Source organism: Puma concolor, chromosome A3 (genome assembly GCF_028749965.1).
Source record: "Puma concolor isolate L17-30 chromosome A3, mPumCon1.1.hap2, whole genome shotgun sequence".
NCBI lineage: Eukaryota > Metazoa > Chordata > Mammalia > Carnivora > Felidae > Puma > Puma concolor.
This window is the reverse complement of record NC_141669.1, coordinates 92,188,446-92,214,999: the sequence shown is the minus strand read 5'-3', so window position 1 is coordinate 92,214,999 and position 26,554 is coordinate 92,188,446.

The window sequence follows — 26,554 nt, the reverse complement described above, 5'->3', positions numbered from 1 at the left end:
AAAGGTTGTAACAAGAGATGAAGAAGGGCATTATATAATAATTACAGGGACTATCCACCAGGAAAAGCTAACAATTATGTCTACCCACGAATTTGGCAGCCCCAAAATATATGAAATAATTAATCACAAACATAAGCAACCTTATTGATAAGAATGTGGTCATTGCAGGGGATTTTAATACTTCACTTACAGTAATGGATACATCATCTAGACACAGGATCAATACAGAAACAAGGTCCCTGAATGATACATTGGATCAGATGGACTTGACAGATATATTTAGAACTCTGTTTCCCAAAGTAACAGAATATACTTTCCTCTCGAGTGCACGTGGAACATCCTCCAAGATAGATCACATACTGGGGCACAAAACAGCCCTTCATAAGTATACAAGAATTGAGATCATACCCTGCACACTTTCATACCACAATGCTACGAAGCTTGAAATCAAGCACAGGAAACAGTCTGGAAAATCTCCAAAAGCATGGAGGTTAAAAAATACCCTAGTAAACAATGAATGGCTCAACCAGACAATTAGAGAAGAAATTTAAAAAATATATGGAAACAAACCAAAATGAAAAGACAACAATCCAAACGTTTTGGGATGCAGTGAAGGCAGTCCTGAGAAGAAAATACATTGCAATCCAGGCCTATCTCAAGAAACAAAAAAAATCCCAACTACAAAAGCTAACAGCACACTCAAAGGAACTAGAAGCAGAACAGCAAAAACACCCCAAACCCAGTAGAAGAAGGGAAATAATAAAGATTAGAGCAGAAATAATTAATACAGAATCAAAAAAAAAAAAAAAAAACCTGTAGAACAGATCAATGAAACCAAGAGTTGGTTTTTAGAAAAAATAAACAAAATGGATAAACCTCTAGCCAGGCTTCTCAAAAAGAAAAGTGAGATGACCCAAATAGATAAAATCATGAATGAAAATGGAATTATTAAAACCAACCCCTCATAAATACAAGCAATTTTCAGGGAATACTATGAAAAATTATATGCCAACAAACTGTACAAATTCTTAAACACCCACACACTACCAAAACTCAAACAAGAAGAAATAGAAAGCTTGAACAGACCCCCAACCAGTGAAGAAATTGAATCAGTTATCAAAAATCTCCCAAAAAAATAAGAGTCCAGGACCAGATAGCTTCCCTGGGGAATTCTACCAGACATTTAAAGCAGAGATAATACCTATCCTTCTCAAGCTGTTCCCAAAAATAGAAAGGGCAGGAAAACTTCCAGACTTATTCTCTGAAGCCAGAATTACTTTGATTCCTAAACTAGACAGAGACCCAGCAAAAAGAGAGAACTACAGGCCAATATCCCTAATGAATATGGATGCAAAAATTCTCAATAAGATACTAACGAATCAAATTAAACAGCATATAAAAAAGAATTATTCACCATGATCAAGTGGGATTCATTCTTTGGCTGCAGGGCTGGTTCAACATTCTCAAATCAATCAATGTGATACATCACATTAATAAAAGAAATGATAATATCCATATGATCCTGTCAATTGATGTAGAAAAAAGCATTTGATAAAATTCACCATCCTTTCTTAATAAAAACCCTCGAGAAAGTCGGGATAGAAGGAACATACTTAAACATCATAAAAGCCATTTATGAAAAGCCCACGGTTAATATCATCCTCAATGGAGAAAAACAGAGCTTTCTCCCTGAGATCAGGAACACGACAGGGATGTTCACTCTCATGCTGTTGTCTAATATAATGTTGGAAGTGCTAGCATCAGCAATCAGACAACAAAAGGAAATCAAAGGCATCCAAATTGTCAAAGATGAAGTCAAACTTTCACTTTTTGCAGATGACATGATATTATACATGGAAAATCTGATAGAGTCCACCAAAAGTCTGCTAGAATGGATACATGAATTCAGCAAAATCGCAGGATACAAAATCAATGTACAGAAATCAGTTGCATTCTTATACACTAATAATGAAGCAACAGAAAGACAAATAAAGAAACTGATCCCATTCACAATTGCACCAAGAAGCGTAAAATACCTATGAATAGACCTAACCAAAGATGTAAAAGATGTGTATGCTGAAAACTATAGAAAACTTATGAAGGGATTTGAGGAAGTTATAAAGAAATGGAAAAACATTCCATGCTCATGGATTGGAAGAATATTGTCAAAATGTCAATGCTACCCAAAGCTATCTACACATTCAATGCAATCCCCATCAAAATTGCACCAGCATTCTTCTCAAAGCTAGAACAAGCAATCCTAAAATTTGTATGGAACTACAAAAGGTCCCGAGTAGCTAAGGTAATTTTGAAGAAGAAGACCAAAGCAGGAGGCATCACAATCCCAGACTTTAGCCTCTACTACAAAGCTGTAATCATCAAGACAGCATGGTATTGGCACAAAAACAGACACATAGACCAATGGAATAGAATAGAAACCCCAGAACTAGACCCACAAACGTATGGCCAACTAATCTTTGAGAAAGCAGGAAAGAATATCCAATGGAAAAAAATACAGTCTCTTTAACAAATGGTGCTGGGAGAGCTGGACAGCAACATGCAGAAGGTTGAAACTAGACCACTTTCTCACACCATTCACAAAAATAAACTCAAAATGGATAAAAGCCCTGAATTTGAGACAGGAATCCATCAAAACCTCAGAGGAGAAAGCAGGGAAAAACCTCTCTGACCTCATCCACAGCAATTTCTTACTTGACACATCCCCAAAGGCAAGGGGATTAAAAGCAAAAATGAACTATTGGGACCTCATGAAGATAAAAAGCTTCTGCACAGCAAAGGAAACAACCAACAAAACTGAAAGGCAACCGACAGAATGGGAAAAGATATTTGCAAATGACATATCGGACAAAGGGCTAGTATCCAAAATCTATAAAGAGCTCACCAAACTCCACACCCGAAAAAACAAATAATTCAATGAAGAAATGGGCAGAAGTCATGAATAGATACTTCTCTAAAGAAGACATCCAGACGTCCAACAGGCACTTGGAAAGATGCTCAATGTCGGTCCTCATCATGGAAATACAAATCAAAACCACAATGAGATATCACCTCACGCCAGTCAGAGTGTCTAAAATGACCAAATCAGGAGACTATAGATGTTGGAGAGGATGTGGAGAAATGGGAACGCTCTTGCGCTGTTGGTGGGAATGCAACCTGGTGCATCCAGTCTGGAAACAGTGTGGAGGTTCCTCAAAAATTTAAAACTAGATCTATCCTATGGCCCAGCAATAACACTGCTAGGAATTTACCCAAGGGATACAGGAGTGCTGATGCATAGGGGCACTTGTATCCCAATGTTTATAGCAGCACTTTCAGCAATAGCCAAATTATGGAAAGAGCTTAAATGTCCATCAACTTATGAATGCAGACAGAAATTGTGGTTTATATACACAATGGAATACTACGTGGAAATGAGAAATAATGAAATCTGGCCTTTCATAGGAATGTGGATGGAACTGGAGAGTTATGCTAAGTGAAATAAGCCATACTGAGAAAGATAGATACCATATATTTTCACTCTTATGTGGATCCTGAGAAACTTAACAGAAACCCATGAGGCAGTGGAAGAAAAAAAAAAAGAGGTTAGGGTTGGAGAGAGCCAAAGCATAAGAGACTCCTAAAAACTGAGAACAAACTGAGGGTTGTTGGGGGGTGGGAGGGAGGGGAAGGTGGGTGATGGGTATTGAGGAGGACACCTTTTGGGATGAGCACTGGGTGTTGTATGGAAACCAATTTGACAATAAATTTCATATATTGAACAAAAATGAAGGGAGTTCTCTGTGCCTCTTGGATTTCTATGCCTTTTTCCTTTCCCAGTTCAGGGAAGTTCTCAGCTATGATTTGTTCAAGTACACCTTCAGCCTCTTTCTCTTTCTCTTCCTCTTCTTGAATTCCTATTTTATGGATATTGTTGCATTTGGTTGCATCACTTAGTTCTCTAATTTCCCCCTCATACCGCTGGATTTTTTTACCTCTCTTTTTCTCAGCTTTCTCTTTTTCCATAATTTTATCTTCTAATTAATCTATTCGCACCTCTGACTCTTCAATCCGAGCTGTGGTCGCCTCCATTTTATTTTGCACCTCATTACAACATTTTTTAGCTCCTCCTAACTATTTCTTAGTCCCTTGATCTCTGTAGCAACAGGTTCTCTGCTGTCCTCCATACTTTTTTCAAGCCTAGAGATTATTTTATGACTATTATTTTAAGTTCTTGTTCCATTATATTGCTTAAATCGTTTTTGATCAATTGGTTAGTTGTCACTACTTCCTGGAGTTTCTTTTGAGGAGAATTCTTCTGTTTAGTCATTTTGGATAGTTCCTGGGGTGACGTGGAACTGCAGGGCACTTCCCCTGTGCTGTCTGGAGTAACTTGTGTAGGTGGGCAAGGCTGCAATCAGAGCTGATGTCTGTCCCCAGCCCACTGCTGGGGCTACAGTCAGACTGGTGTGTACCTTATCTTTCCCTCTCCCAGGGGCAGGACTCACTGTGGAGTGGTGTGGCCCCTGTCTGGGCTACTTGCACACTCCCAGGCTTGTGGTGCTGCTTTGATGGGATCTGGTGTATTAGCCGAGCTGGATCCCAAAGGTGCACAGGGGTGGGAGGGCCAGGCTCAGCTCCCTTTGCCATAGGTGGTCTCCTGCAGGAGGGGCCCTACAGCACTGGGAGGGAGGCCGACCCATTGGAGGGATGGATCCACAGAAGAACAGGGTTGGGTGCTTGCTCAGTGCAAACAAGTTGGGTGAACTTGTTCCCTTTGGGGTTTTGGCTGGGGGATGGGAGAGGGAGGTAGGCATTGGCCAGCGCCTTTGTTCCCCCGCTGCGCTGAGCTCTGTCTTCCAGAGCTCACCACCTCTCCCTCGCGGTGTCCTCTCACCCTCCCACTCTCCAAGCAGAGCTGTTGACTTATAACATTCCAGATGTTAAATCCTGCAGGCTGTCAGAATTCATGCAGTCTGGCCCCTCTGCTTTTGCAAGCCAGCATTAGGGATTCTGCCTTGCTGGGCAGGCAGCCCCTCTACTGCCCCAGCTCCCTCCTGCCAGTCCATGTAGCGTGCACCGCCTCTCTGCCCTTCCTACCCTCTTCCGTGGGCCTCTTGTCTATGCTTGGCTCTGGAGAGTCTGTTCTGCTAGTCTTCTGGTGGTTTTCTGGGTTATTTAGGCAGGTGTGGGTGGATTCTAAATGTTCAGCAGGATGAGGTGAGCCCAGCATCGCTCCTCATCGGGGAAATACAAATCAAAACCACACTCAGATACCACCTCACACCAGAGTGGCTAAAATGAATGAATCAGGAGACTATAGATGCTGAAGAGGATGTGGAGAAACAGGAACCCTCTTGCACTGTTGGTGGGAATGCAACCTGGTGCAGCCGCTCTGGAAAAGTGTGGAGGTTCCTCAAAAATTTAAAACTAGATCTACCCTATGACCCAGCAATAGCACTGCTAGGAATTTACCCAAGGGATACAGGAGTGCTGATGCATAGGGACACTTGTACCCCAATGTTTATAGCAGCACTTTCAACAATAGCAAATTATGGAAAGAGCCTAAATGTCCATCAACTGATGAATGCAGAAAGAAATTGTGGTTTATACACACAATGGAATACTTCGTGGCAATGAGAAAGAATGAAATATGGCCTTCTGGAGCAACGTGGATGGAACTGGAGAGTGTTATGCTAAGTGAAATAAGTCATACAGAGAAAGACACATACCATATGTTTTCACTCTTACGTGGATTCTGAGAAACTTAACAGAAACCATGGGGGAGGGGAAGGAAAAAAAAAGAAGAAAGGCCAGAGAGTGAGGGAGCCAAATCATAAGAGACTCTTAAAAACTGAGAACAAACTGAGGATAGATGAGGGGTGGGAAGGTTGGGAGGGTGGGTGATGGGTATTGAAGAAGGCACCTGTTGGGATGAGCACTGGGTGTTGTATGGAAACCAATTTGACAATAAATTTCATATTTAAAAAAAGAGAAATTATGAAAAAAGCAAAAATAAATAAATAATACAATAAAAAATACAATATCAAGAAGACTAATAATAAACTAAATTAAAGCAGGAAGCACATCTCTAAGCAATGTTCAGATTTGCTGGTTTGACTGCTGGTTATTTTAGAAATTAAAATATAACCAGGATTTTGAACAAGCTGGAAGCTTTCAAGGAGCTATAATCAAAATCACTCTTTCCCCCTCTCCCTGTCTTCTCAGATTCTTCTTGATAGGGGTAATATTCCCTTACTTTTAGAGAAAACATCTCACCAGCCCAGGAGTTTTCAGTTGATTTTTGCATTATAAAGCCATGGATTATCTTAGCTGAAAACAAAGCTCATTCCAGAAATTAAAACTTTCAGTCAAAGGTAGAAGTCAAAACACCCCCATTTGATTAAACTTCAAATCTTGGCTGGTTTCAAGAATTCTGTGCCTGGCAGATATTCCAAGCAGTTCTTTCTTTCACTGGAGGATTTTCCTGGGCCTGGGGAGGTTTCCTGCTGTTCCTGCTCACTCTGGAGAGCAATCCTTGGCTGGCAGCCCCTGATCCCCTCAGCATGTGTTCCTAGAATGTTGTCTTCCTGGCCTTGCATGTGGGAGCTGCTTGGATTCAGGCAAAAACCCTCCAGACAGGACCGTTAGTGCTCCCTGCCTGCTCCCTGTCCTACAGAGCCTTTGCTTGGACCTCAGGAAGCACACACACCCTTTGCCAGGACAGTCACAGATGATGTACCACAAGGCACCTGGCTCCTGGCTCTTGTTACCAAAGCTGTGCATCTTCTAAAGCCCAATTGATTTTCCAGACAGGCCACTGGTGTCTCCAGGCAACAGCAAACATATTTCAAGTTTTCCAGAGGTTCCCTGGGGGACAGGACACACTGGTGGCAGTTGATGGGCAGTTGACCTCTCCAAAGAAATATCTCCTAGAGGCCCTCCACCTAGGCCCCACCCACTGATCACTTTTATTTTTTAAGTTTTTATTTTAATTACAGTTTGTCCACATACAGTGTTATATTATTTTCAGGTGTATAACATAGTGATTCAACAGTTACATACAACATCCAGTGCTCTGTTGGTAGGAACACAAACTGCTGCAGCCCCTATGGAAAACAGTATGGAGATTCCTCAAGAAGTTAAAAATAGAATTATCTTATAATCCAGCCATCACACTACTGAAAATTTATCCAAAGAATACAAAAATATTAATTCAAAAGGATACCTCACCCCAAGGTTTATAACAGCATTGTCTATAAAAGCCCATAAAAAGAATGAAATCTTGTCATTTGCAATAACATGGGTGGAGCTGAGAATATGATGCTAATAAGCCTGTCAGAGGAAGACAAATATCATATGATTTCACTCATATGTGGAATTTAAGAAACAAAACAAACAAGCAAAGGGAAAACAGTAAGAGAGAGAGACAAAGCAAGAAACAGACTCTTAAATATAGAGAACAATCTGATGGTTACCACTAATTGCTTTTTAATCTTCTCTTCAACCGAAGGGTCCCAGAAAAGTGGATCTGGTCCTCTAAATTTCTTCTGTAAGTTTGCAAGCACCACACAAATTTTGTGTCTAAGGGACATGTTTGAATGTGTCAGTCAATACAGAGGCAGGAAGAATCATTGTAACATCTGTCAAAAGAGGATACACACAGTTGTGCTGACAGTCTGCACACTTGGATCCTCAGACCTGGGGCCTAGCACCAAGTCACGAGTCACAGCGGATTTGTTTTGGGACCATAGCCAGCCTGTGGAGGGTGTCAGATGCTTAGTGTTCACACTTTGTTCAAACACTGTGTCAGAGAAGGGACACTCCAGGAAGAGTGTCCTTCCTTCCAGCCCTAACCTAGAGGGTGCTTTGCTCTGAAATGCCTTTCTCTTTAAATTGTGTATGTGCATATGCATGTGTGCGTTTGTGTGTGTATATGTGCGTTTGAACACACACTAAGTCCACTGATTATAGAAACCCCTTCTCTGCCAGTATGGCCTCACTCATGGCCATTTCTTAGGGAGGAACACGTGCCCTCACTCTACTTACCCATCTCAGACTCTCCATGATGGTGCACACCAGTTTTGAGTAATGCCACTCTCAGCTGAAGGGAGCATCCTAGGTGACATCTAGACCCATACCACTACTCCTTACCTGTGTTTTACTCTACTTCTTCCCCTTGGCATATGTCCTTGGAGGTTGAGGTGCTAAATACCCCATCCCCATTCCCAGAAAAATATGGGCGGTGGTGAGTTTGCTTCTCTCCTGCCTTGTAGTTATTCTAAAGAGGCCAAGGGAGAAAAACTGGACACAATCACTGCTGCTACTATTGAAATCGAGAAATTTCTAGACAAATATTCCCTGTACTCACCCATCCTTGAAGTTACTTTTAGTGATACAACTAATCAGGGCAGTTTGACTTATTTTTTTAAGCAACAGCTATGTCCTTAGAGATGAAATGTAGGTATTTCACTCTATGAATTACTTCATATCCCTTCACATGTTGGATGCAACAACTCTGTATTCCTACCTGATATTGACTTTGTTGTTCTATACTATTCAGTAGAACTTTCATGTCCTTAAAGAACTTTTCAATTTCATATTTCACTTGGTAAAGCACATACTTAATCTCTTGCTCTCAGTTCACATCTATAATTCTTCATCATTCAGCCCTGATCTTAAGTATCTTACCAGCAGTCATGTGATAAGATACACTTATATTCCCAGGACAAATTACAAGTTTAGTTTCTTTAATTAGAGTTCACTTGCATATTATTTGCTGAGTATATATGTTTATATGTTGAAACATGGCACTACACAGTATGTACATAATTCAATATTTCTGGGTTGAAAGCTTCATGGACTGCAGAGATTTCCCCAATTATAAATTAGTGTTTCTAACATCACCTTTAGAGTAAGACAAGCTGAGGTTGGAATCTCAGTTGCATTCCTTGCTTGAAATAAATGACATTCGATGACTCACTGTGAATGACATTGGGTGTTAGTTCAGTTCTCCGTATCTCAGTTTCCTCTTCTGTTCATTGTGACAGGAGTTGCCTCACTAGCAAATAACATGAAAAAACGACAATCAGTAATGCCACCTGATATGTATGTAGTGTCACTACCTTGGTGACTATGTACCGAAAGCTTCAGAAACCTCTCAGGTGAAGGATGGTCAGAGAGCCTGGAGCACAGTGAGCTCTCCATAGGATGGCAGTGCACAGACTGGTCCAGCTCAGGATATTTTTTCATTCTTAAAAGTCTTTGAGGGGGGAGCCTGGGTGGCTCAGTTAAGCATCTGACTCTTGATATCAGCTCAGGTCATGGTGTCAAGTTTCGTGGGTTCGGGCCCCACGTCGGGCTCTGTGTTGACAGCAAGAAGCCTGCTTGGGATTCTGTCTCTCCTTCTCTCTGCCCCTCCCCTGGTATGTTCTGTCTCTCTCTCTCAAAATAATTAAATAAACTGAAAGGATAGTTTAAAAAACATCTTTAAGGACCTCTAAGAGCTTTTGTTTATGTAGGTTACTTCTGTCAATATTTACCAGATTCACAATGAAATTGAGAAATTTTTAAAATATATATTGATCTATCTTAAAACAGTGATAAGTAACCCATCACATGATAACATAAATATCATATTTTTATGAAAAATAACTACATTTTCCAAAAACAGTAACGATGTTGCTTTGGTTGAAGTTTGTGCACAAAACTCAGCCATTCTCAGGCATGTGGGTAGGAAAAGGAGGAACTCATGGACATCTGAAAGAGTATTCCAACCTCCCAGTTTTCTCAGACTACATTGTGAACTCCTGAAATAAGGCTACATGCTATATTGAAAAAATCCCAGTAAATGTCATTACTACTATTATTATTTTAAAATTGTCCTACTAACTATGAATGCCATGACATAGGATTAGACCCCATGCATCCCAGACAGAAGGTGTTTGGTGCAGTGTATAAGTTCCTTCAGTATCTGGGCCTAAAAAGACATGCTGCCAACCTGGCTTGTAGTACTGGCTAATGCGTGCAGCTTTGGTGCCCTCTTGCACCTGCCCCTGGGTTGAAAATACTCTGGAGAGTGGCTGTGGATACCAAAGTGAGTCCAGCCAGCTTGGCAGATCAAAGAGTAAACAACACAGCCACATCCCAAGCATCCCACATCTCATATGACAGTCCAAGTTTCATCCCAGCTGGTAGGCAGAGCATGACCACCAGGACCCCTGGGCTTCTCTGTCCATAGACAGCAATGCCCTGGTGGGGAGAATCAAGTAAAGTTCCTACATTCTAAGAACAAACAAGAGTTTACTGTAAACTGAATGATGCTGACTCATTGTTAGAGGTATTCTTTATTAGTAAGCACACCCAAGAGAGTCTCAGTTTCCGGTTTTTCCAGTGTTCTGAAAAAATCTTGGATAAAAGTTCATCCAAGGCAAACACAACTATATCCTCAGTGGAGGATTTAGTGCATAATCTACAGGATGTGTACTAACAAAGAATTCCTTATCCAGTGACTGGATCAGGGTGATTTATGGATATCTATGCAGCCCCCAATACTCTAGGTTTACAAACCATATCTATCATGGTGTCCACAATACCCTAGACAACCCAGCTCTCTTGAGAACCACCAAGATCACCAATAAGAGGTTCTTCATCTCATCCATTGTGCTAGTTAGCAAAACCAGCCACCTCTGGGAGCTTCCTCTGGAGGTAGATTCTGGTTCAATTGTGGTAGATCACCCAAGTTACTAAGTTACCTACAGTAGACATGATAAACTAGGTCACACACTCAGATCACACTGTCTGCACCCAAGTATTTAAAGCAAATAATGTCCATCATATTGGTTCCTGAGACTCTGTAAGGAAGCCGACTAGTCAGGCTGTGTGCCAAACTAAAATAGGGTTAGTGGTAGAGTCCAATTCTTCACCCTGGGACTCCTGGGGAAAATCAGGGGACTCCTTCAATCAAAAAAGGACCCTGCCAGAAGGAAATAGCTGTTTTTCCTTGAGCCCAAATGCAGGATCCACCATCTGTATGCCAACACTAAGTCCTTGCATCTGGATCCCCCTAAAAGAGAGAAATGTGAGACCAGCCTTGAGTTGGGGCCATGCTAAGGCCAAGTGGATCTCTGGTCCTAAAGCCTGCTGGCTCTCAGTTGGGAGACACAAGGACAAGTGACCCCAGGTGTAGGGTGCTGTGCTTGACTTCTGGTTAATTGGCAACAAGTGCTCATGGGGAAATTTGCCCAGAACGTTGCAGTTTCCCAACAAAATGGGGAGAAAATGCATTTTTATTTTCATGAATCTTATGTTAAAGATTGTCATTTCCTTCTGGTGTGTTTTTCCATTCATGTTAAAATATACTTAAATGAATTGATGGTGCAAGTGTTTACTTACATTGGTTGAATGTGATTTAGTATCCAATGTCATTACTGTTAGCAAAATAAGAGTTTGAAAGCCAGCAGTGGACCCAGATTTTGTGGGATCTGAAGTTTCTCCAATTTGAGCATCTTCGTTAAGAAAGAAAATATCTATTTTGCACAAGAAAAGAAAACTACAACAAATCACACATTTCAAAAGCTGACAGGTACCATGAACATCATCAGTTTCAGGAAAACAGCTTAATATTGCTAAATAACTAACTGCCTGGCAACCTTTATATTATAATTTCCCTTTGTTGCATGCTGGTTGGTTTCCTTTCTCCCTGACAGTGATTTCATAATATCGTTCCTTATAGCGAAAATAGAAAGATAAGCCAGTCGTTTTCATAACATGATTGATTAAAATTTGTTGTATTATTAATTTTAAATATGTCTTTTAGCTTTATAGCCCATAATTAGTAATAACGTACATTTTTAGAATTATCAGCAAGTTTTAGAAAGTATCTGTCAAGTTCTTTCATGTGTGGTCTGTACAATATAGAGTATTTTGATTTTTCTTATTCAGTAGCTAATCTCAAATGAATTGATTACACTGATTAGCCAGTTTGTCATCGGTGACCAGATGGTATGGATGTTTTGTTTGTTTTCTTTTCCTCTCTGAAGTCAGTGTTCTGAAGGTTGGAGTCCCAGGTGAGCTGGGTGACTGGTGCTCAGAGAGCCTTTGACTGGAATGTGCATTCACCTCTCTAGAGCACTTTCCTAAACATGACCAAATTTAGGCTTTTCACAGTGTTTCCTCTCCAGTAATTTCAAAGCTATGGAACATTGTAGTCACAGGTATTTAGAGCTCATGAAGAACTTACAGAGTTGATATATATTCTTATTTTTGCAATGAAATATAAAGTGATAAATTCTAACTAAAGAACAAAGCCCCAAAAGTGCACAATCAGTTTGAGTGTTTGAAAAAAGAAAAAAGTTTGCATAAGTCCTCAGTCCTGTATAGGTGCTGCTGGAAATCTGGTGTTCAGTAAATTGCTATAATCACTCAATAAGTGTAGTCTATAACTAGCTGAGAAAATGTAGTAAAAATATTATTTAAACTGATTTAATATTTGCATTAATTACATTTCTACAGAGTCTCCTTAATCATTTGTGTTTAAAACACAGATTACTCAAGGACAATATGTAATAGGACATAGAAGCCCATTAGTGTGCCCTAACTTCACTTAGACCAAGCTACACCATTCTAAAATGACTCATTCTACCACAGTGATAAAGATAGCTGTCACCTCTCCATAGCACACTACATTCCTTTTGGCAAATATTTATTCCTCACCATAGCAGCCAGGAACCATTGTTCTCCATGGACTATAATTTACTAACCCTTTAGGCCAAGACCAGTCCTAGCTTTGAGCACATATAGCTCTGAAAAGGCTTTTCACCTAAAACATCCATCTGGAGACGTGCCAGTTAAGATAGGTCTGATAAAATGTTAGGACTGAAGCTGTAATAAGTTCATATAAAGGAATACTACTCAGCAATAAAAAAAAAAAAGGAAAGTATTATTGACACATATTAGAACATAGGTGTATCTCAAAATAAGTATGCTGGATAAAAGAAGCCAGACCAAAATCAAAGGGTACAAACCATATGATTCACTTATTTTTTTTTTTTTATTCTTTATTTATTTTTGAGAGAGAGAGCGAGACAGAGTGAGAGCAGGGGAGAAACAGAGAGAGGGAGACACCGAATGTGAAGCAGGATCCAGGCTCTGAGCTGTCAGCACAGACCCTGACGCGGGGCTTCAACTCATGAACCACAAGATTGTAACCTGAGCTGGAGTCAGACGCTCAACCGACTGAGCCATCCAGGCGCCCCCACATGGTTCATTTATATAAAAGTCTGGAAAATGTGAATTAATCAATAGTGACAGAAAGCAGATGAGTAGTAACTTGGAGATGAGGAGAGGGGAGAGGCAGAGAGAAAGATTACCAAGGGACATGGGAATGACAGGTTCATTATCCTGATTGTGGTGATGGTTTAATGGAGTATACATATGTCAAAACTCATCAACTTGTATACCTTAACTTTATGCAATTTATTACATGTCAATTATACCTCATTAAGCAGTGTAAAAGAGTGTTATTGCTAAACAGGTAGCGTCTTTCCAAATAAGTTCAGAATAAACAAAATTAAAGGTAAATTTGTTTCCTCATAGCATAATAGCAACTGGGGGTATGAAGAAATGGCAGTTACTTGATTTGTGAAAAGATTGGATAAGTCAAGGCAACCAAGATTGTTTCATTTGACTTATCTGTCAGAGTTGACAGCTGAGGGCATCCAATAATTTGCATTGCAAATCATTCTAGCCAGTCTAGAGGAGAGGTTTCCCTAGAAAGGACCCATGTATAGGGGCTATCTCTTGGGAAAGAATACACAGGACAAAGGACCAAGGGTGAAATTCAGCCAATGGCAAGGAGAGTAAACAGATTTTATCCTGAAGTGAACTCTAATGCATTAGTAGAGCTTCTTGAAATTCTGTGTTTACAAGGACTATGGCCTCTCAGCTCTTTAGGAAAAAGTGCTGCAATTGATTATTAATGTCTGTCATGGACACAGACACATATTTATCAAGTATCTGTCAAGAGTGACCTAAGTGACCTTCAAGATTCCTTCTAACCCTAACTGTATAGAGGTACTAACCAAATGCAACTAACTGCAAAATAGATTCAGAAGAAGGAAAATGACAATAAGTAACTTTTATTAAGTGCTTCTCTTAGGCCAGGTACCATTTTATCTGCTTTTCAGAGGTTAACTTGTTACTTGTCACAGGTACCATTAAGATTGTCATTTTAACATCACCCATCTGGGGTACCTAGTACTGCCTCATTTACAGTTTGCAACAGCTCTGTTATAGATAGGAATAACCAATATGATTGTCTTCAGTTGATTAAACTGAGATTTAGAAACGTTATCTGTGCAAGGTCACAGATAGTGACTATCATGAGGTACAACTGGACACAGAGTAGTATGTGGGATCCAACCCCTACCTTTCTTATTCCAAGTTCTTTCCCCTTAAGTAATATAGTGTCAATTGATAAGTCCCCAAGAAGGACAAATTGAAAGAAACTCCAATGTTTTGAGCTTGAGTGACCGAGACCCTGAAAATGTCACTAATAATGATGATTTTAGAAAGGAAGTGGCAAAGCAAATGGTGAATCACATCTAGTCTCTCCTTCCAGGTACACACATCTACAATGAACCCTGCTACACTAGACTAGAGTAGGCGTGATTCACACACCAGAGTAAGGATGTACTCTGATGAGTTATTGTTTCTCATGTTATATTTATATACATTCAAACACAGCAATTTATTGGTATATGAATTATATAATGTTTTTATACAATTTATTTTAAAATCAGTTAAAAGAACATAGAAGAAATATGGAATTATAATATTTTATAATTACCTACATAATTACCTTTACCAGTGCTGTTTGTTTGTTTGTTTGTATGTTTTTTTTGTATGGATTTAAATTACTGCCAACGATGATTTGTTGTCCGCATAAACTTCTTTTTGTATTTTCTTGTGAGGTGGATCTACAAGCATTTAATTCTCTAATTTTCTGTTTATCTAGGAATATTTTTATTTTATCTGTTTTTCATAGTTTTGCTGGATAAAAGATTCTTAGTTAATGATTTTTCTTTTACAATTTGAATATGTCATTTCACTGCCTTCTGTTCTCAATCACTTTTAATAAAAAGTCAGCTGTAAATAGTATTGGGGCCCCAGATTCTCACAATTTGTCACTTTTCTCCTTTGATTTTCAATATTTCTCTGTCTGCCAACATTTTTACTCTGATGTGCCTCAGTGTGATCTTTTTTGCACTTACCCTACTTGCAGGATATTAACTTCTTGAATGTGTACATTAGTGTTTTTTAGCCATTATTTCTTTTCACATTTTTCTTCTTTCTTTCCTCTCTTTTTGATACTCTCATTACATGTATATTGATATGTTTAATGGTGTCTCACATTTATTTGAAATTCTGTTCACTCTCCTTTTTTTTAGTCTGTTCTTTGGATTCTGTAATTCCTATAGATCTGTTTTTAAATTCGTACATTTTTTTGTTTCTTCAGACAATTCAAACCTGGTGTCAACACGCTCTAGTGAATTTTTCATTTACTTTTCCACTCTGAAATTTCTGTTTGTTTTTCTTTTATAATTCCTATATCTTTATTGATATTCTGTATTTGATGAGATGCCACTATATACCTTATTTTATTTCTTTAATTAAGTTTTCCTCTAATTCTGTGAACATTCTTATAATGAAAAGAAATAGATTATAGCAGAACTTTCAACAATTAGCCAAATTATGGAGAGAGCCTAAATGTCCATCAACTGATAAAGAATGGATGAAGAAGATGTGGTTTATATATACAATGGAATACTACTAGACAATGAGAAAAAATGAAACCCTGACATTTGCAGCAATGTGGATGGAACTGGAGGATATTATGCTAAGTGAAATAAGTCAGTAAGAAAAAGACAGATATCATATGTTTTCACTCATATGTGGAACTAGAGAAACATAACAGAAGACCATGGAGGAAGGGAAGGGGAAAAATAGTTACAAACGGGGGGGGGGGGAGAACCATAAGAGACCCTTAAATACAGAGAACAAACTGATGGTTGATGGGGGGCCAGGGGAGAGGGGGAAATGGATGATAGGCATTGAGGAGGGCACTTGGGATGAACACTGGGTGTTGTATGTAAATGATGAATCATGGGAATCTACCCCCAAAACCAAGAGCATACTGTATACAGTGTATGTTACCCAACTTGACAATAAATTATATTTAAAAAGAGAGAAATAGGGGAGGGTGGGTGATGGGTACTGAGGAGGGCACCTGTTGGAATGAGCACTGGGTGTTGTATGGAAACCAATTTGACAATAAATTTCACATTGAAAAACTAAAAATATAAATAAAAAGAGAAATGGGGACCCCTGGGTGGCTCAGTTTGTTAAGTGTCCAACTCTTACAGCTCAGGTCATGATCTCACAGTTCATGAGATCAAGCCCTGTGTTAGTCTTGCACTGACAGTGTGGAGCCTGCTTGGGATTCTCTCTCCTTTCTCTCTTCCCATCTCCTCCCTCAAAATAAGTAAAATCAACATTAAAAAAAGAAAAGAAGTCAGACCCAGTTCCAAGGCTGAGGCAGCAGGTACCCACGGTTCCTGGCCCAAGCGCCTTTGCTCATGCTGTACGTGTTCTCCGTCTTGTGGGACATGGGCTTTGTCTTCATGGCTGCAGAGACACAGGGGCCCGCGAGGACCTAGGTGGTCCTTCGCCTTAATGCATCACAAGTCTCTTAAGGAATTCTGTGAAAGCTGCAGACTTTCTCCTTAGAAAAAAGCACATAAGCTCATTCACAATGAGGTGTGTAGATGATTTCAGAAAATTAGAAGTCTTCAGTTCCCTGAAGGAAGATGGCGGTGTAGGACGCTGGGCTCACTGCGCGTACTGCTGACCACTTAGATTCCACCTACATCCGCCTAAATAACCCAGAAAACTGCCAGAAGACTAGCAGAATGGAGTCTCTGGAGCCAACTGCAGACGAGAGGCCCACGGAAGAGGGTAGGAAGGGCAGAGAGGCGGTGCGCGCTCCACGGACTGGCGGGAGGGAGCCAGGGTGGAGGGGTGGCCCGCCGGCCAAGCAGATCCTCCGACTCTGGATTGCAAAAGTGGAGGGGCCAGATGGAGTGTGTTCCGACAGCAAGCAGGACTTGACATCTGGAAGGTTATAAGCTAACAGCTCTGCTAGGAGAACGGGAGGGCTGGAGGACAACGGGAGGGAGAGTTGTTGAGCCCCGGACGACAGAGCTCAGCTTGGCGGGGAACAAAGGTGCTCTCCACTGCCACCTCCCTCGCCCATCCCCCAACCAAAATCCCAAAGGGAACCACTTCCTGCCAGGAAACTTGCTTGCACTGCGAAAACACCCAAAGCTGTGCTTCTGCGGATCCATCCCTCTGGCTGGTCTGACTCCCTCCTGGTGCCACAGGGCCCCTCCTGAAGCAGATCTCAGAAGGAAAAGTGAGCTGAGCCTGCCCTTACCACCCCTGTGCACCTTGCCGATCCACCCCAGCGAATACGCCAGATCCCCAGCACCACGAACCTGGCAGTGTGCAAGTAGCCCAGACGGGCCACACCACCCCACAGTGAATGCCACCCCTAGGAGAGGGAAAGAGAAGACACACACCAGTCTGACTGTGGCCCCGGCGGTGGGCTGGGGGGAGACATCAGGTCTGACTGCGGCCCCGCCCACCAACTCAAGTTATTCAAGACAGCACAGGGGAAGTGCCCCGCAGTCCCCCACCATTCCAGGGACTATCCAAAATGACGAAAGGGAAGAATTCCCCTCAGAAAAACATCCAGGAAATAACAACAGCTAACAAACTGTTCAAAAATGATTTAAACAATATAACAGAGTGAATTTAGAATAATAGTCATAAAATTAATGGCTGGGCTTGAAAACAGTATAAAGGACAGCAAAGAATCTCTTGCTACAGAGATCAAGGGACTAAGGAACAGCCAAGAGGAGCTAAAAAATGCTATCAATGAGTTGCAAAACAAAATGGAGACAACTACGGCTTAGATTGAAGAGGCAGAGGAGAGAATAGGTGAACTAGAAGATAAAATTATGGAAAAAGAAGAAGCTGAGAAAAAGAGAGATAAAAAAAATCCAGGAGTATGAGGGGAAAATTAGAGAACTAAGTGATGCACTAAAGAGAAATAATATACGCATAATTGGTATTCCAGAGGAGGAAGAGAGAGGGAAAGGTGCTGAAGGTGTACTTGAAAAAATAATACCTGAGAACTTCCCTGATCTGGGGAAGGAAAAATGCATTGAAATCCAAGAGGCACAGAGAACTCCCTTCAGACATAACTTGAATCGATCTTCTGCATGACATATCATAGTGAAACTGGCAAAATACAAGGATAAGGAGAAAATTCTGAAAGCAGCTAGAGATAAACGTGCTCTAACATATAAGGGGAAACCTATAAGACTCGTGACCAATCTCTACTGAAACTTGGCAGGACAGAAAGGAATGGCAGGAAATCTTCAATGTGATGAACAGAAAAAAATATGCAGCCAACGATCCTTTATCCAGCAAGTCTGTCATTTAGAATAGAAGGAGAGATAAAGGTCTTCCCAAACAAACAAAAACTGAAGGAATTCATCACCACTAAACTAGCCCTACAAGAGATCCTAAGGGGGATCCTGTGAGACAAAGTACCAGAGACATCGCAACAAGAATGAAACCCATGGACATCACAATGACTCTACGCCCATATCCTTCTATAATAACACTGAATTTAAATGGACTAAATGCACCAACCAAAAGACATAGGGTATCAGAATGGACAATAAAACAAGACCCATCTATTTGCTGTCTACAAGAGACTCATTTTAGACCTGAGGACACCTTCAGATTCAGAGTGAGGGTATGGAGAACTATTTATCATGCCACTGGAAGTCAAAAGAAAGCTGGAGTAGCCATACTTATATCAGACAAACTAGACTTTAAGTTGAAGGCTGCAACAAGAGATGAAGAAGGACATTATATAATAATCACAGGGTCTATCCATCAGGAGAGCTAACAATTATAAATGTCGATGTGCCAAATACGGGAGACCCCAAATATACAAAACAATTACTCATAAACATAAGCAACCTTATTGATAAGAATGTGGTCATTGGAGGGGACTTTAACACTGCACTTACAGAAATAGATAGATCATCTAGACACATGGTCAATAAAGAAACAAGGGCCCTGAATGATACATTGGACCAGATGGACTTGACAGATATATTTAGAACTCTGCATCCCAAAGCAACAGAATATACTTTCTTCTTGAGTGCACGTGGAACATTCTCCAAGGTAGATCACATACTGGGTCACACAACAGCCCTTCATAAGTATACAAGAATTGAAATCATACCATGCATACTTTCAGACCACAATGCTATGAAGCTTGAAATCAACCACAGGAAAAAGTCTGGAAAACCTCCAAAAGAATGGAGGTTAAAGAACACCCTACTAAAGAATGAATGGGACAACCAGGCAATTAGAGAATAAATTTAAAAATATATGGAAACAAACGAAAATGAAAAGACAACAATCCAAACACTTTGGGATGCAGCAAAGGCAGTCCTGAGAGGAAAATACATTGCAATCCAGGCCTATCTCAAGAAACAAGAAAAATCCCAAATACAAAATCTAAAAGCACACCTAAAGGAAATAGAAGCAGAACAGCAAAGACAGCCTAAACCCAGCAGAAGAAGAGAAATAATAAAGATCAGAGCAGAAATAAACAATATAGAATCTATAAAAACTATAGAGCAGATGAACGAAACCAAGAGTTGGTTATTTGAAAAAATAAACAAAATTGATAAACCTCTAGCCAGGCTTCTCAAAAAGAAAAGTGAGATGGCCCAAATAGATAAAATCATGAATGAAAATGGAATTATTACAACCAATCCCTCAGAGATACAAGCAATTATCAGGGAATACTATGAAAAATTATATGCCAACAAACTGGACAACCTGGAAGAAATGGACAAATTCCTAAACACCCACACTCTTCCAAAACTCAATCAGGAGGAAATAGGAAGCTTGAGCAGACCCATAACCAGCGAAAAAATTGAATCAGTCATCAAAACACTCCCAACAAATAAGAGTCCAGGACAGATGGCTTCCAAGGGGGAATTCTACCAGACGTTTAAAGCAGAGATAATACCTATCCTTCTCAAGCTGTTCCAAAAAATAGAAAGGGAAGGAAAACTTCCAGACTCATTTTATGAATTCAGTATTACTTTGATTCCTACACCAGACAGAGTCCCAGGAAAAAAAGAGAACTACAGGCCAGTATTCCTGATGAATATGGATGCGAAAATTCTCAATAAGATACTAGCAAATTGAATTCAACAGCATATAAAAAGAATAATTCACCATGATCAAGCGGGATTCATTCCTGGGCTGCAGGGCTGGTTCAACATTCGCAAATCAATCAATGTGATACATCACATTAATAAAAGAAAAGATAAAAACCATATGATCATGTCAATCGATGCAGAAAAGGCCTTTGACAAAATCCAGCAATGTTTCTTAATAAAAACCCTTGAGAAAGTCAGGATAGAAGGAACATACTTAAAGATCATAAAAGCTATTTATGAAAAGCCCACAGCTAACATCATCCTCAATGGGGAAAAACTGAGAGATTTTTCCCTGAGATCAGGAACACGACAGGGATGTCCACTGTCACCGCTGTTGTTTCACATAGTGTTGGAACTTCTAGCATCAGCAATCAGAAAACAAAAGGAAATAAAAGGCATCAAAATTGGCAAAGATGAAGTCAAGCTTTCACTTTTTGCAGATGACATGATATTATACATGGAAAATCCGATAGACTTCACCAGAAGTCTGCTAGAACGGATACATGAATTCAGCAAAGTTGCAGGATACAAAATCAATGTACAGAAATCAGTTGCATTCTTATACACTAATAATGAAGCAACAGAAAGACAAATAAAGAAACTGATCACATTCATAATTGCACCAAGGAGCATAAAATACCTAGGATTAAATCTAACCAAAGATGTAAAAGATCTGTATGCTGAAAACTATAGAAAGCTTATGAAGGAAATTGAAGAAGATATAAAGAAATGGAAAAACATTCTGTGCTTATGGATTGGAAGAATAAATATTGTCAAAATGTCAATACTATCCAAAGCTATCTACACATTCAATGCAATCCCAATCAAAATTGCACCAGCATTCTTCTCGAAACTAGAACAAGCAATCCTAAAATTCATATGGAACCACAAAAGGCCCTGAATAGCCAAAGTAATTTTGAAGAAGAAGACCAAGGCAGGAGGCATCACAATCCCAGACTTTAGTCTCTACTACAAAGCTGTAATCAAGACAGCATGGTATTGGCACAACAACAGACACATAGACCAATGGAATAGAATAGAAACCCCAGAACTAGACCCACAAAAGTATGGCCAACTAATCTTTGAGAAAGCAGGAAAGAATATCCAATGGAAAAAAATACAGTCTCTTTAACAAATGGTGCTGGGAGAACTGGACAGCAACATGCAGAAGATTGAAACTAGACCACTTTCTTACACCATTCACAAAAACAAACTCAAAATGGATAAAGGACCTGAATATGAGACAGAAAACCATTAAAACACTAGAGGAGAAGGCAGGAAAAGACCTCTCTGACTTCAGCCACAGCAATTTCTTACTTGACACATCCCCAAAAGCAAGGAATTAAAAGCAAAAATGAACTACTGGGACCTTATGAAGATAAAAAGCTTCTGCACAGCAAAGCAAACAACCAACAAAAGTAAAAGGCAACCAACGGAATGGGAAAAAATATTTGCAAATGACATATCGGACAAAGGGCTAGTATCCAAAACCTATAAAGAGCTCACCAAACTCCACACCCAAAAAAACAAATAACCCAGTGAAGAATTGGGCAGAAAACATGAATAGACACTTCTCTAAAGAAGACATCCAGATGGCCAACAGGCACATGAAAAGATGCTCAACATCACTCCTCATCAGGGAAATACAAATCAAAACCACACTCAGATATCACCTCATGCCAGTCAGAGTGGCCAAAATGAAGAAATCAGGAGACTATAGATGCTGGAGAGGATGTGGAGAAATGGGAACCCTCTTGCCCTGTTGGTGGGAATGCAAATTGGTGCAGCCAGTCTTGAAAATAGTGTGGAGGTTCCTCAGAAAATTAAAAATAGACCTACCCTATGACCTAGCAATAGCACTGCTAGGAATTTACCCAAGGGATACAGGAGTACTGATGCATAGGGACACTTGTACCCCAATATTTATAGCAGCACTCTCAGCAATAGCCAAATTATGGAAAGAGCCTAAGTGTCCATCAACTGATGAATGGATAAAAAATTGTGGTTTATATACACAATGGAGTACTACGTGGCAATGAGAAAGAATGAAATATGGCCCTTTGTAGCAACATGGATGGAACTCGAGAGTGTTATGTTAAGTGGAATAAGCCATACAGAGAAAGACAGATACTATATGGTTTCACTCTTATGTGGATCATGAGAGACTTAACAGAAACTCATGGGGGAAGGGAAAGAAAAAAAAAAGAGGTTAGAGTCGAAGAGATCCAAAGCAGAAGAGACTCTTAAAAACTGAGAACAAACTGAGGGTTGATGGGGCGTGGGAGGGAGGGAGGGTGGGTGATGGGTATTGAGGAGGGCACCTTTTGGGATGAGCACTGGGTGTTGTATGGAAACCAATTTGACAATAAACTTCATATATTGAAAAAAAATTTTTTTTAATTAAAAAAAGAAGTGTTTTTCTGTTAAATATGACATCTGCCTACTCTAACAGGCAGTTTATGTTGCCTACTTTCTTCCCTAATGTGTGGGTGTACCTTTCAAGTCTCTTTGTTGTTGTTGTTGTTGAAAATTGGACATCTTCGATAATAAATTGCAGCAATTCTATATACTGACCCCTCATTGTATCCACCAAGGCTTGTTGTTGTTGCTTTAAGGACTTGGCTTAACTATTTTAGTGAAATATATTTCTCCCACAGTGTGAAAGTTGTGAAGTCACTCTTCAGAAGGCATAGCTTTGGGCATACACCCAGTCACGGTTGGCAGTGGACTCTGTTGGTATCTATCATCACACTTGGCCTTTAGGGTCCACTGATTTCTTCCTTGCTCTATTGTTTTCTAGAATGTCCTTCTTCAAAAGTCAAATACAATTAAATTTGGAGCCCTTTGCGGAGATACTTTTAGCAGCCATACTTTGAAGTTCATTCACACCGTAGGAGAGTTCTTTTTCCCTGGTTCTTTCTGGCAAATTAACTGGTCTACAGTTCAGATTGTTGCTGTCATGGAGCTTCCTCTTAATTTCTTACCACAAAAGCTTTCATTGGTTTTGAGAATGACTTTTGGTTTGAACTTTCACAAACTCTGTTTCAAACAGAATCATTTCCCCCTGGGAATAGTAGAGAGTTGTGTTACCCCTTTATAATCATACCTACCCTCCGACCCACCATCACTAACCCCTGGCAGCCACAACCCATTTTCTATCTCTATAATTTTGTCATTTTGAGAACGTTATTTAAGTGGAATTATATGCCATGTAAACTTTTTGATATTGGCTTTTATTATTCAGTGTGATTCTCTAGAGATTGATTCAAGATGCTGCATGTGTCATTATTTATTTATTTTTATTGCTGAGATATAGTCCATGGTATGAATGTATCACAGCTTATTTAACCATCATCTATTAGGGATAGCTTAGTTACATTCTGGTTTTGGCCATTACAAATAAAGCTGCTGAAAAGAATTGTATGTGGATTTTTGTGTTGATATAATTTTTCATGTCTCTGGGATAGGTGCCTAGGAGTGCAATTGATGAGTTACATGGTAAGAGTATGTCTATTTTTTTTTAGAGAAACTGCCAAAGTAAGAGTGTTTTACCACTTTACATTCCCACCAGCAATATATGAATAATATATTAATAATACTAAACAGCATTTAGTATTGGCAGATTTTTTTGGTTTTGTTTTTGTTTTGTAGTTTTCTAATAGGTGTGTAGTGATATATTCCCATGGTTTTAATTTGCCTTTCCTTATAGCTAGTGATGTTAAAACGTCTCCTCATAGGTTTATTTGACACCTGTATGCTATCTCTGGTGAAATGTGGCTTTGTATCTTTTGCCCATTTTTTAAATTATTTGCTTGTGGTTTTTTACTATTGAGTTTTGAAGGGGCTGCATATATCCTAGACATGAGATCCTTGTTAGATATGTGTTTTTTTTTTAATATGTTCTCCCAGTCTTTAGCTTGTCTTCTAATTACCTCAAGAAAATTATTTTGCAGAGCAAAAAGGTTTTAATTTTGTTGAAGCCTGTCTTTATCTTAATAACTTTTAGTCCATAACTTGGACATAAGGCATACATTGAATAAATGTCTATGTGTGTGAGTATATTTAAATTGATAATTCCCTGCCCCAGTAGCAAATATATATATATATATATATATATATATATATATATATATATATATATATAATCTTTCTGGGAATCTGAAGACACACTCAGTCTTGTGTTTGTCAGTTCCCCTTAGTGTCTCCTCAGGCGAGTGCCCTAAGCTCAGAGCCCGGTGTGCTACCAGCTGTCTCACAGGCAGACAGATAAACAGATGAGGCTGAAGTCACATCCCAACTGTGGCGCCATCTGATCCCACATTAACATTCCAATTCTGAGTCAATCTTAGTGCATGACCTTTCTAAAATTTTTATTATTGTCCTAATTATTTCCTGGAGAGCCCAGGTCTTTACTACTTAAGTCCTACAAAGAAATTATATCCATCCCCAAACGGTGACATTTGTAAGTGAATGCATTTTAACTTAATATAGGAGTTACAATTGGATGCACTTACATAAGGATTCCATGCCAAATATCTGTTTTACAGAAACACTGCATCATGAATACTTCTCTTGATTTCTCTGCCTCTCTCAGCCTTTCCTAGCAATCTTTCTACAATCTCCTCCCCTTTCTTTCTCTTTCTACCCTGTGACCTCACTTTTCAGGACTGTAACCTCTTTCTCTCTCATGCACCTCTGAGATTTTTTGCCATGTCTCTTAATTGTGCCCACACCTTTCTCAGCACCTCACACAGCCCACTAACATTTTCCAAGACTCACTTGCTTCCCTCCTCATCTTTTCCCACACTCTCCTATCTTTCTTTTACTCACTTGCTCTTATTTTATATTTACTCCCAAATCACATGTTCTCTCTCATTTCTTCTTGTCATCGTGACGTGAGTTTGACTTCATAACTTACTGGCATCGTAACCTTTGGGAAGTTACCTTTCTTTTCCCCCATGATCTTCAGTTTTCTCATGCATACAAAAGGAGAGAAAAGATCTATCTTGCATTTTTGTTGCATAGATTAGAGACTATTCATATAAATAATAACAGGTACTAACATTTGTTGATCAGTCATGATATTCTGGCAACGCAAAAAGTGGACTTTATCTCATTTACTCCTCACAATGTTCCTATGAAGACAACACCATTATTATGTGCATTTTTCAGATGAGAAAACTAAGGCACAGAGCAATAAACACTCATAAACAATGGGGCCAAGTTTGAGCTTAACACCTGTCCTAGAACTCCCAACCATAACTGGCTCATGCTGCAGCACATAAAGCAATTCCCTCTGCTCTCACAGGATCTGGCACACAAACCCACTGGCTGGACATCTTCAACATTAAGCAGTTAAACAGACAGGAAGTCTTGTCAGCAACCCTGTGAAAGATGTAGTATTATCACTCTCAGTTTACTCATGATGAAATGGTCTTATGGGAATTTTATAGCTTGCTGCAAGTCCCAAAGGTAAGTGAAGGAGCTTGGGGTTGAATCCAGACTTCTCTGGTTGTAAACTCTAAATTATGGATGAATTGGTAGATTGTCTCAAGGGTGGACCATTAAGCTATCCCTTTCCAGTATATTCATACACTTCCCCTTTGGAGAGATGGGACCTCCTCCCTCCCCCTTGAATCTGAGTTGAATCTAGCAGTTTTCTTTACCAGTAGAATGTGGTAGACATGATGTTCTGGAATTTCTGAGGCTAGATGATAGAAAGCCCTGCATATTCACCTGAGCCCCTTGGAATGCTTAGTGTTGGAGTAAGAAGGCCAATGAGCCTGAAAGAAAGATGAGGGGAGAGGTGTGTGTTTGGTGAGGAAGGAACCCCAAATAGGCATGTCTACTTGGCCCCTTAGCTCCTCACCGCATGAGTGAGGGTCAGAGGAGGGACCCCAAGTGCCTCCAGTTGGGGGCTATACCACCCTCATACTAATCCTTTCTTGTGATGAATCTCTCACTCTTTCACTTGCTTCAATAAAATTTGATATTTTATGGATAATAGAGGTCAGGTCAGAACTAAACTTTTTTTTGTGTGTGACTGGATTGCTTTAGAGATTATGACTTTTTTGGGGGGGCTAAAATATCTTTTGGACTAGACACTACTTCTATTATAAAGACTTCCTGCATATTAGTTGCTCCATTCCCTCTTATCATAAGACCACGCTGAGAGCTGA